Genomic DNA, 12110 nt, shown 5'->3' with positions numbered 1-12110 from the left:
TGTGTTCCGACACGGACCGTGGACGATTAGCAGACTATTCAGTTGGCCAGGTCCCATTTAGGGAGACCGGGCTTCCCGCGAGTTTTGGTTTTCATAACAGTTCGGAATAACTGGAACAACACATGGACTCGTATGATGATGAACATTGTGATGTTAATAATAAAGATGAACTGTTTAATTTTATCTTTTCTTGGCATAGGGCGGCTGTACGACATTTTAGGGCTCAAATCTCGGCAGTACATTGTGGTCATGAGTCCACTGGGCTCAGTGGTGGATTGTATGACTGAACGTTAAGTAAACGCACGAATCCACGTTTTTTGTTGTTGTCTTTTTTTGTTTGCCCGCATCTTATCCCCAGGGTTGAAGTCATTCCTGGCTTGTCGGACCATGACATCCCATATTGTGAATTCTCCTTAAGCCCACCACGTATCAAGCAGACTCCAAGGCAGATCCCCCTTTACGAAAAGGCCAACTGGGAGGCAATGAGAAATGACATGAAGGACCTGCACTCGGCGTTGGTGACCGATGTAAACAACCTCACCACAGAGGATCTTTGGACCAAGTTCAAGGACACCCTTATCACGTCAGTCCAGGCCAATGTCCCCCACAAGACAGCACGTACCAAGGCCTGTAAACCATGGATCACAGCTGACATTCGTAAAACTGCCAAGCACCATGACAGGGTCTATAAGAGAAAGAAAAAGCAAAGCACTCCTGAACTAGTAAAAGAACATAAACAACTCAGAAGACAGAAGCAATGTATGATAAGACGCTCCTACTGGGAATATGTCCATAGGTCAGTCGCAGGTGACCCTGAGTCGGCAGAAGGTTCACCCCCGAACAAGCGATTCTACACCTTCGTCAAGCACCAGCGCAGCTCCAACTCTGGCGTCCCACCTCAAAATCAGTCCTCTCATCCTGAAAAACCTTGCCCCTGAAATATCTCCAATCCTTACGATGATCTATCAGTCCTCTCTTTAAACTAGTTATGTCCCTTCTGACTGGAGATATGCAAACGTTGCACCAATATATAAGAAAGGAGAACACTACAACCCAGCTAATTACCGCCCAGTCTCTCTGACCTCTATCCCCTGCAAAATTCTGGAACATGTCATCGTCAGTGCTCTCATGTCTCACCTAGAATCCAACGAAATTTTATGTCAAGAACAACACAGCTTTCGCAAGTTTCGGTCCTGCGAGACACAACTACTCAATTTTACAGAAGAACTGTTTGGTACTGTAGAGAAAGGAAATCAGGCGGACGTCAGCATTATGAACTTTGTGAAGGCCTTCATTAAAATAAACCACAGCCTCCTCATCCACAAACTGAAGCATTATGGCGTCCATGGAAAGATCAACAAATGGATAGGAGCTTTCTTGAAAGACCGGCAACAATCAGTGGTAGTGGAGGGCGCAGCTTCCAACCGGGTCAGCGTGAAGTCTGGGGTCCCACAAGGCTCTGTTTTAGGGCCAGCGCTATTTTTGGCGTACATCAATGACTTGCCAGAAGAACTCTCCTCACTGACACATATGTTTGCTGATGACACAGCTGTCTACCGTTTAAAGGCCTCCAAAACTGACCAAAATTTACTTCAGTAAGACCTCAAGAAGCTAGAAGCATGGGAGCACAGCTGGGACATGGCTTTCCATCCTGGAAAATGTACTATTCTCCCAGTTACAAAATCATCTTGTCCTGCAAAATCCGACTCTATCCTCCACAACCATATCCTAGAAACTGTCTCTACCTCAAAGTACCTAGGTGTTACTATCACAAGTGATCTAAGCTGGGACCTGCACATCAACAAAATGTAATGTTTAAGATGAGAAAGATCAGTTTAAAGCAAATTAAGTCCCCTAGCATTAATTACAGATTAATTTCCCTTTTTTACTGTCTGCACCAAAGACATGCAAAATAAATATAACTTCCATGCTTAGCAAAAGAAGTTCCTGTTTGAACAAAAAATGATAAAAATGACTGCTCTTGTTGTTGTGTCAGAATATCAGATCAAAGTGCCAAGTTTAGAGAATAAAAAAAAATAAATATAAATATAACAGTCAATTCAGTTTGCATATAATTTGGCTTCTTATTTTTATTTCTTTGTGTCCATCCCAGAGGTGCAATATTGTTTTAAACAAGATGACTGGAAAAAAACTGAATTTTTCCTATTTTTATTAATTTGGTGTCAACTGACAAAGTATTTGCAGAGAAAATGGCAATGTTAAAGTTTACCACGGACACACACAACACACACACACACAGAGACAACCGAACACCGGGTTAAAACATAGACTCACTTTGTTTACACAAGTGAGTCAACAAACAAACAAAAAGTAAAAGCAATAAGTTGTGAGCACATACAGGATATTCCACAAGACAGTTTTGGATTGCGAACTTTAAAGCATTTATGCACCCCGGTATATATTTTGCCAGCTCTGGTTGGAAATAACTTAGAGGCAACAGAGAACTCTGCCTCTGGATTATTGTGTTGCCAGTGCCATCTGGCCAATGATTCGAAGACGGAATTAATTGTCACAAGTAGGCGAGATCTCAAGTCAGAGTACGCACTACACTTGTCCAGAAAATAGCAGTTCATCCTCTATAACTCCACATGCTTTACACAGCTGGTCTTTCCAAGTTAAGCTGTAGTGACGTCCTCACTCAATTTCAAGTTCATGTGCACTTTTTCACAACATAATACTCATATATGCTTAGTATTTTTGCAGCTGATCAGGTAAGGTTGTAATGTTTAAGTGTTTGCAATTTTGCAATAAAAGGAGAGCCTTGAAATGTTCCCATTCTTTGTGCCATTCCAAAATTGAACATATTTATCCTGTAGTTTATTCATGAAAAAATATTTTAGTCGCTTAATGTTGAGTGTGCCTTGGTTCTCCCACACATGGGAGAATCCAATTGAAACCAGAATCTTTTTGATAAAGTTAAGCCAAGGAACTTCCTCCAATGAATTCATCAATAACATATCATCATATGTTTGCCTGAAATAGCTATCTTCTTTTGATTCTGTGTGTGCACCCAGAATGATACCACCTGACACACTGCGGTCAGAAAAATGGGGCATCTGCTTAACTCTGCCAGGACTGGTAACTTAACTGATCTTTTGTGTACACCCAGTAAACTTCTACAGAACATGTACATTTTCTGATGGGCATTTTGCAGAAAGGCATTAAATTGGTTAAACAGCACAGAGGGCATGGAGGAGTTTGTCGCAGTTTGACTGAATGGAAACCACATTTCAGCGCCTTAACTGAGAATTGGGGTGAGTAAAGTGTCAAACAGTTGCGTCATCATATCCATCTTTACTTCTTTCCCTCACACACTGCATTTCAGAGCATGCGCTGCTTTGTTTCTTTGTTTGGCTAGGTGGTCTTCAGCAAGGTGAAAATTTCCACTCTTATGAAAAATAACTCTCAAGTATTTGTATCAATCCGCCGTTTCGATGCATTTATTGCCACATGAAAAGAGCACTGGTATTTTGGGGTCATTTTTTTGTGAAAATTACAACCTTTGGTTTGTCCCTGTTGATTTTAAGACCTCATTGCAGACAATATTCATGCAGCTGGTCTAGTTTGCTTTGTAGTCCTACTTTTGTTGTCAAGAGCATCACAATGTCATCCGCATATAACAGATATGGGATTTGAGTCTAATTGGTTGCTTCATTGATGTATGGTGAATGAAAGAATGAATGAATTAATCTTTATTTTCCGACGGTGAAGACATTACCACTTTGGCCGACTTACACATCTGCCATTGTTCTAAGAGACACACAAACATGCACGCATATAAATGTTATACTTAATACATGTATGATATACAAGTGTAACACAGCTTCAAACTGAGAGACACAACATTGCGCACATCTGTACAAAACAGAAGTGAGTAACACACACACACACACACACACACGCATACACACACTAACACACACACACACCAAGGGAACAACAACAACAACACCCTAGCATGAATGCTACACATGAATGATTCAAGTGAAATTAACACAGAAAAGTAATGATAAAATTTAAAACACAGATGTAAGAGACATAAAAGACAGCAAACAAGGCAATGGGTAATAGGGATATGGATAGATAGACACATTATCAGAAAGACAGACAGAGAGAGACAGACAGAGAGAGAGGGAGAGAGATGTAAAGATATGTCAGTGTGGGAGAAAAAAAAAAGTTGGGTGAGGATGGTTCACAATTTCCAATACAAGTATACAGAATCGTAGATATGACCAGACTAGAGTTTGATTTCGTTAGTTTGTGTCACTGTAAGGAGAAGATCTCTGAAAACAATATTCTATGGGGTGATACGTTATCAAGTAATTGATGCATTTCGACATAGTTTGTTAGGATTACAATATTATACCAGATTTTCAGTCTGGCTTTCGACACGCCTGTACTGTCCAAGTTTCTCTTTGAATGTTGTGGTGGAAAAGGCTTCTTTGAGGCGTTTGGGGAGATTGTTCCAGCAGTGCGTGCCGGAGTATGCCAAACTCGATTTATAAAGGTCTATTCTTGGCTTGGGAAGAGTAAGAGTCACATTTCGGGAGTTATGGTTGCGAATTTCATAGCAGACAATGGTTTGGTGTAGATAAGTAGGACATTACCCGAATATTATTTTATGCATAAGTACGCACTTATTCAATATTAGGTGCTTTGTCAAGGGAAGAGGTGCTGGCAGTTGATATTGATGACTGTGTGTTTCGTAAATAGTCACTGAGATGTTTTACAGCACGTCTGTGTACAGAATCTAGTTTTTTTATGTGCACTTCGCTGCAGTTGTCCCACACGTTTCAAACGTAATTAATTCTAGACATGATGTGAGAATGGAAAAAGAAATAGGAAGTCTCTGAACTGACGACATGTTTTAAACGGGACAACAGGTAAACATTTTTTGCAGCTGACCTCAACTGGTGAGATGTCATCGTATATAGTCTCTTATGTCATTAATAGGAGGAGTTTGTATTATACTCCATGTTTGGTGTTAAATATACTTACCATGTCAAACTGATGCAAACTAGGCCTATTGGTTTGCTCTGCTTGGCCAAATTTCGCGCGGCTAACAGTGAAAAGACGGGCCCACCCGCTCTCAGCCAATCAAACGCCTCTAAAAACTATAAGCGCTTAATCATTCCGTGGCCATGAACAAAAATGCCCCATGAGAACCACGGCGGAGACGCGGGGACGGACGGGCGGGCATTCGAGTTTGACATGGTAAGTATATTTAACACCAAACATGGAGTATAATACAAACTCCTCCTTTTGGTGTCATATACTGTACCATGTCAAACTGATGCAGAATTTAAAGCAAATGGAGGAGGGCAACGCCTACTGGTTCATATGGGGAGCCCTTGTAACTGAGACGGCAGTGTTAGCCGCGACAAAGGAAATCCCCTTGGAACCGTCAGCCCTGGTCATACAGAAATTCCTGAGGTTGAAGTTGATGAAGGGATTCTCAGACCGCCAGAAGGCTGCCTCCAAGACATGCTGCGTTGGCACTGAGTGCTGGAAAGCAGCCGAAGTAGCTATGGCCCGCACTTCGTGTGCTCTGGGATGAAGACAGCTGATATCCCTGTGTGCATGAGAGTAGGCTCTACGAATGACTTGGGAAACCTGGCGGGAAATGGTGCCTGCAGCGATGTCTTTCTTGTAATTCTCATTGAGGGAGATGAGCAGACACCTCTGAGAAGAACGCCTATGGCGAGACCTATCCCAATAATATTTGAGACACCGAACAGGACAGGTGCCTATCCTCATCATCTTGGGCAAGAATATCAGACAAAGGTCTGACCCTCGGAGAGGGGGAAGGAACCTCAGGGTCTTGGTTCTTAGCCAGAAACTCTGGGGGCATCTGCTTAACTCTGCCAGGACTGTTAACTTAACTGATCTTTTGTGTACACCCAGTAAACTTCTACAGAACATGTACATTTTCTGATGGGCATTTTGCAGAAAGGCATTAAATTGGTTAAACAGCACAGAGGGCATGGAGGAGTTTGTCGCAGTTTGACTGAATGGAAACCACATTTCAGCGCCTTAACTGAGAATTGGGGTGAGTAAAGTGTCAAACAGTTGCGTCATCATATCCATCTTTACTTCTTTCCCTCACACACTGCATTTCAGAGCATGCGCTGCTTTGTTTCTTTGTTTGGCTAGGTGGTCTTCAGCAAGGTGAAAATTTCCACTCTTATGAAAAATAACTCTCAAGTATTTGTATCAATCCGCCGTTTCGATGCATTTATTGCCACATGAAAAGAGCACTGGTATTTTGGGGTCATTTTTTTGTGAAAATTACAACCTTTGGTTTGTCCCTGTTGATTTTAAGACCTCATTGCAGACAATATTCATGCAGCTGGTCTAGTTTGCTTTGTAGTCCTACTTTTGTTGTCAAGAGCATCACAATGTCATCCGCATATAACAGATATGGGATTTGAGTCTAATTGGTTGCTTCATTGATGTATGGTGAATGAAAGAATGAATGAATTAATCTTTATTTTCCGACGGTGAAGACATTACCACTTTGGCCGACTTACACATCTGCCATTGTTCTAAGAGACACACAAACATGCACGCATATAAATGTTATACTTAATACATGTATGATATACAAGTGTAACACAGCTTCAAACTGAGAGACACAACATTGCGCACATCTGTACAAAACAGAAGTGAGTAACACACACACACACACACACACACGCATACACACACTAACACACACACACACCAAGGGAACAACAACAACAACACCCTAGCATGAATGCTACACATGAATGATTCAAGTGAAATTAACACAGAAAAGTAATGATAAAATTTAAAACACAGATGTAAGAGACATAAAAGACAGCAAACAAGGCAATGGGTAATAGGGATATGGATAGATAGACACATTATCAGAAAGACAGACAGAGAGAGACAGACAGAGAGAGAGGGAGAGAGATGTAAAGATATGTCAGTGTGGGAGAAAAAAAAAAGTTGGGTGAGGATGGTTCACAATTTCCAATACAAGTATACAGAATCGTAGATATGACCAGACTAGAGTTTGATTTCGTTAGTTTGTGTCACTGTAAGGAGAAGATCTCTGAAAACAATATTCTATGGGGTGATACGTTATCAAGTAATTGATGCATTTCGACATAGTTTGTTAGGATTACAATATTATACCAGATTTTCAGTCTGGCTTTCGACACGCCTGTACTGTCCAAGTTTCTCTTTGAATGTTGTGGTGGAAAAGGCTTCTTTGAGGCGTTTGGGGAGATTGTTCCAGCAGTGCGTGCCGGAGTATGCCAAACTCGATTTATAAAGGTCTATTCTTGGCTTGGGAAGAGTAAGAGTCACATTTCGGGAGTTATGGTTGCGAATTTCATAGCAGACAATGGTTTGGTGTAGATAAGTAGGACATTACCCGAATATTATTTTATGCATAAGTACGCACTTATTCAATATTAGGTGCTTTGTCAAGGGAAGAGGTGCTGGCAGTTGATATTGATGACTGTGTGTTTCGTAAATAGTCACTGAGATGTTTTACAGCACGTCTGTGTACAGAATCTAGTTTTTTTATGTGCACTTCGCTGCAGTTGTCCCACACGTTTCAAACGTAATTAATTCTAGACATGATGTGAGAATGGAAAAAGAAATAGGAAGTCTCTGAACTGACGACATGTTTTAAACGGGACAACAGGTAAACATTTTTTGCAGCTGACCTCAACTGGTGAGATGTCATCGTATATAGTCTCTTATGTCATTAATAGGAGGAGTTTGTATTATACTCCATGTTTGGTGTTAAATATACTTACCATGTCAAACTGATGCAAACTAGGCCTATTGGTTTGCTCTGCTTGGCCAAATTTCGCGCGGCTAACAGTGAAAAGACGGGCCCACCCGCTCTCAGCCAATCAAACGCCTCTAAAAACTATAAGCGCTTAATCATTCCGTGGCCATGAACAAAAATGCCCCATGAGAACCACGGCGGAGACGCGGGGACGGACGGGCGGGCATTCGAGTTTGACATGGTAAGTATATTTAACACCAAACATGGAGTATAATACAAACTCCTCCTTTTGGTGTCATATACTGTACCATGTCAAACTGATGCAGAATTTAAAGCAAATGGAGGAGGGCAACGCCTACTGGTTCATATGGGGAGCCCTTGTAACTGAGACGGCAGTGTTAGCCGCGACAAAGGAAATCCCCTTGGAACCGTCAGCCCTGGTCATACAGAAATTCCTGAGGTTGAAGTTGATGAAGGGATTCTCAGACCGCCAGAAGGCTGCCTCCAAGACATGCTGCGTTGGCACTGAGTGCTGGAAAGCAGCCGAAGTAGCTATGGCCCGCACTTCGTGTGCTCTGGGATGAAGACAGCTGATATCCCTGTGTGCATGAGAGTAGGCTCTACGAATGACTTGGGAAACCTGGCGGGAAATGGTGCCTGCAGCGATGTCTTTCTTGTAATTCTCATTGAGGGAGATGAGCAGACACCTCTGAGAAGAACGCCTATGGCGAGACCTATCCCAATAATATTTGAGACACCGAACAGGACAGGTGCCTATCCTCATCATCTTGGGCAAGAATATCAGACAAAGGTCTGACCCTCGGAGAGGGGGAAGGAACCTCAGGGTCTTGGTTCTTAGCCAGAAACTCTGGGGGCATCTGCTTAACTCTGCCAGGACTGTTAACTTAACTGATCTTTTGTGTACACCCAGTAAACTTCTACAGAACATGTACATTTTCTGATGGGCATTTTGCAGAAAGGCATTAAATTGGTTAAACAGCACAGAGGGCATGGAGGAGTTTGTCGCAGTTTGACTGAATGGAAACCACATTTCAGCGCCTTAACTGAGAATTGGGGTGAGTAAAGTGTCAAACAGTTGCGTCATCATATCCATCTTTACTTCTTTCCCTCACACACTGCATTTCAGAGCATGCGCTGCTTTGTTTCTTTGTTTGGCTAGGTGGTCTTCAGCAAGGTGAAAATTTCCACTCTTATGAAAAATAACTCTCAAGTATTTGTATCAATCCGCCGTTTCGATGCATTTATTGCCACATGAAAAGAGCACTGGTATTTTGGGGTCATTTTTTTGTGAAAATTACAACCTTTGGTTTGTCCCTGTTGATTTTAAGACCTCATTGCAGACAATATTCATGCAGCTGGTCTAGTTTGCTTTGTAGTCCTACTTTTGTTGTCAAGAGCATCACAATGTCATCCGCATATAACAGATATGGGATTTGAGTCTAATTGGTTGCTTCATTGATGTATGGTGAATGAAAGAATGAATGAATTAATCTTTATTTTCCGACGGTGAAGACATTACCACTTTGGCCGACTTACACATCTGCCATTGTTCTAAGAGACACACAAACATGCACGCATATAAATGTTATACTTAATACATGTATGATATACAAGTGTAACACAGCTTCAAACTGAGAGACACAACATTGCGCACATCTGTACAAAACAGAAGTGAGTAACACACACACACACACACACACACGCATACACACACTAACACACACACACACCAAGGGAACAACAACAACAACACCCTAGCATGAATGCTACACATGAATGATTCAAGTGAAATTAACACAGAAAAGTAATGATAAAATTTAAAACACAGATGTAAGAGACATAAAAGACAGCAAACAAGGCAATGGGTAATAGGGATATGGATAGATAGACACATTATCAGAAAGACAGACAGAGAGAGACAGACAGAGAGAGAGGGAGAGAGATGTAAAGATATGTCAGTGTGGGAGAAAAAAAAAAGTTGGGTGAGGATGGTTCACAATTTCCAATACAAGTATACAGAATCGTAGATATGACCAGACTAGAGTTTGATTTCGTTAGTTTGTGTCACTGTAAGGAGAAGATCTCTGAAAACAATATTCTATGGGGTGATACGTTATCAAGTAATTGATGCATTTCGACATAGTTTGTTAGGATTACAATATTATACCAGATTTTCAGTCTGGCTTTCGACACGCCTGTACTGTCCAAGTTTCTCTTTGAATGTTGTGGTGGAAAAGGCTTCTTTGAGGCGTTTGGGGAGATTGTTCCAGCAGTGCGTGCCGGAGTATGCCAAACTCGATTTATAAAGGTCTATTCTTGGCTTGGGAAGAGTAAGAGTCACATTTCGGGAGTTATGGTTGCGAATTTCATAGCAGACAATGGTTTGGTGTAGATAAGTAGGACATTACCCGAATATTATTTTATGCATAAGTACGCACTTATTCAATATTAGGTGCTTTGTCAAGGGAAGAGGTGCTGGCAGTTGATATTGATGACTGTGTGTTTCGTAAATAGTCACTGAGATGTTTTACAGCACGTCTGTGTACAGAATCTAGTTTTTTTATGTGCACTTCGCTGCAGTTGTCCCACACGTTTCAAACGTAATTAATTCTAGACATGATGTGAGAATGGAAAAAGAAATAGGAAGTCTCTGAACTGACGACATGTTTTAAACGGGACAACAGGTAAACATTTTTTGCAGCTGACCTCAACTGGTGAGATGTCATCGTATATAGTCTCTTATGTCATTAATAGGAGGAGTTTGTATTATACTCCATGTTTGGTGTTAAATATACTTACCATGTCAAACTGATGCAAACTAGGCCTATTGGTTTGCTCTGCTTGGCCAAATTTCGCGCGGCTAACAGTGAAAAGACGGGCCCACCCGCTCTCAGCCAATCAAACGCCTCTAAAAACTATAAGCGCTTAATCATTCCGTGGCCATGAACAAAAATGCCCCATGAGAACCACGGCGGAGACGCGGGGACGGACGGGCGGGCATTCGAGTTTGACATGGTAAGTATATTTAACACCAAACATGGAGTATAATACAAACTCCTCCTTTTGGTGTCATATACTGTACCATGTCAAACTGATGCAGAATTTAAAGCAAATGGAGGAGGGCAACGCCTACTGGTTCATATGGGGAGCCCTTGTAACTGAGACGGCAGTGTTAGCCGCGACAAAGGAAATCCCCTTGGAACCGTCAGCCCTGGTCATACAGAAATTCCTGAGGTTGAAGTTGATGAAGGGATTCTCAGACCGCCAGAAGGCTGCCTCCAAGACATGCTGCGTTGGCACTGAGTGCTGGAAAGCAGCCGAAGTAGCTATGGCCCGCACTTCGTGTGCTCTGGGATGAAGACAGCTGATATCCCTGTGTGCATGAGAGTAGGCTCTACGAATGACTTGGGAAACCTGGCGGGAAATGGTGCCTGCAGCGATGTCTTTCTTGTAATTCTCATTGAGGGAGATGAGCAGACACCTCTGAGAAGAACGCCTATGGCGAGACCTATCCCAATAATATTTGAGACACCGAACAGGACAGGTGCCTATCCTCATCATCTTGGGCAAGAATATCAGACAAAGGTCTGACCCTCGGAGAGGGGGAAGGAACCTCAGGGTCTTGGTTCTTAGCCAGAAACTCTGGAAGGAAACGAATAGTGATGGAACCATCTCTGTGGAAGGCCAGATCTTGTGGCATTCCACTAAGCCCATGCAGCTCACTTCTACGACTGCCTGTGGCCAGCCACAGAAGGAAAGTGGTCTTGAGGGTGAGGATGTCAAAAGGAATAGTCCCCAATGGTAGGAAGGGCTGTTTTCGAATGAAATCCAGCACCAGGAACAAGTCCCAGAGGGGCACTCTTCTGGGGTCTCTAGCTTCCTTCAGAGGGGCACCCCTAGCCACCTCTCTGAGCAGGCAATCCGCTTCAAAGGCGGAACCACCTAGCTGTTTGCATTGTGGTACAGAAGGCAGACCTGTACCCTCGCACAGAACTAGCAGACAGGATGAACCGAGGAGCAGAGAGCCAGAAAGTTGGCCAGCTGCATGCTCGTAAGGTTCGTAGGGGTAATGCCCTGAGCTGTACACCACCGCAACTATTTCTTCCAGCGAAAGTCATACAAAGTCTCCGTTCCCTGCCTCCTTGCTCTGGTGACTATGGAGAGGAGGTCAGAGGAGGCACACCCCTGAGTCAGCACAGCCGACACAGAGGCTGACCGAGGGGTCGAGGACTTCAATGGTGATGCTGACAGTTCCGACCGCACAGCAGCCATGCGTGCTGGTGGAGCAGTTGAGGATTGG

Source organism: Babylonia areolata, chromosome 27 (genome assembly GCF_041734735.1).
Source record: "Babylonia areolata isolate BAREFJ2019XMU chromosome 27, ASM4173473v1, whole genome shotgun sequence".
NCBI lineage: Eukaryota > Metazoa > Mollusca > Gastropoda > Neogastropoda > Buccinidae > Babylonia > Babylonia areolata.
The sequence above is the reverse complement of the archived record's forward strand: the minus strand, read 5'-3'. Positions refer to the sequence as shown.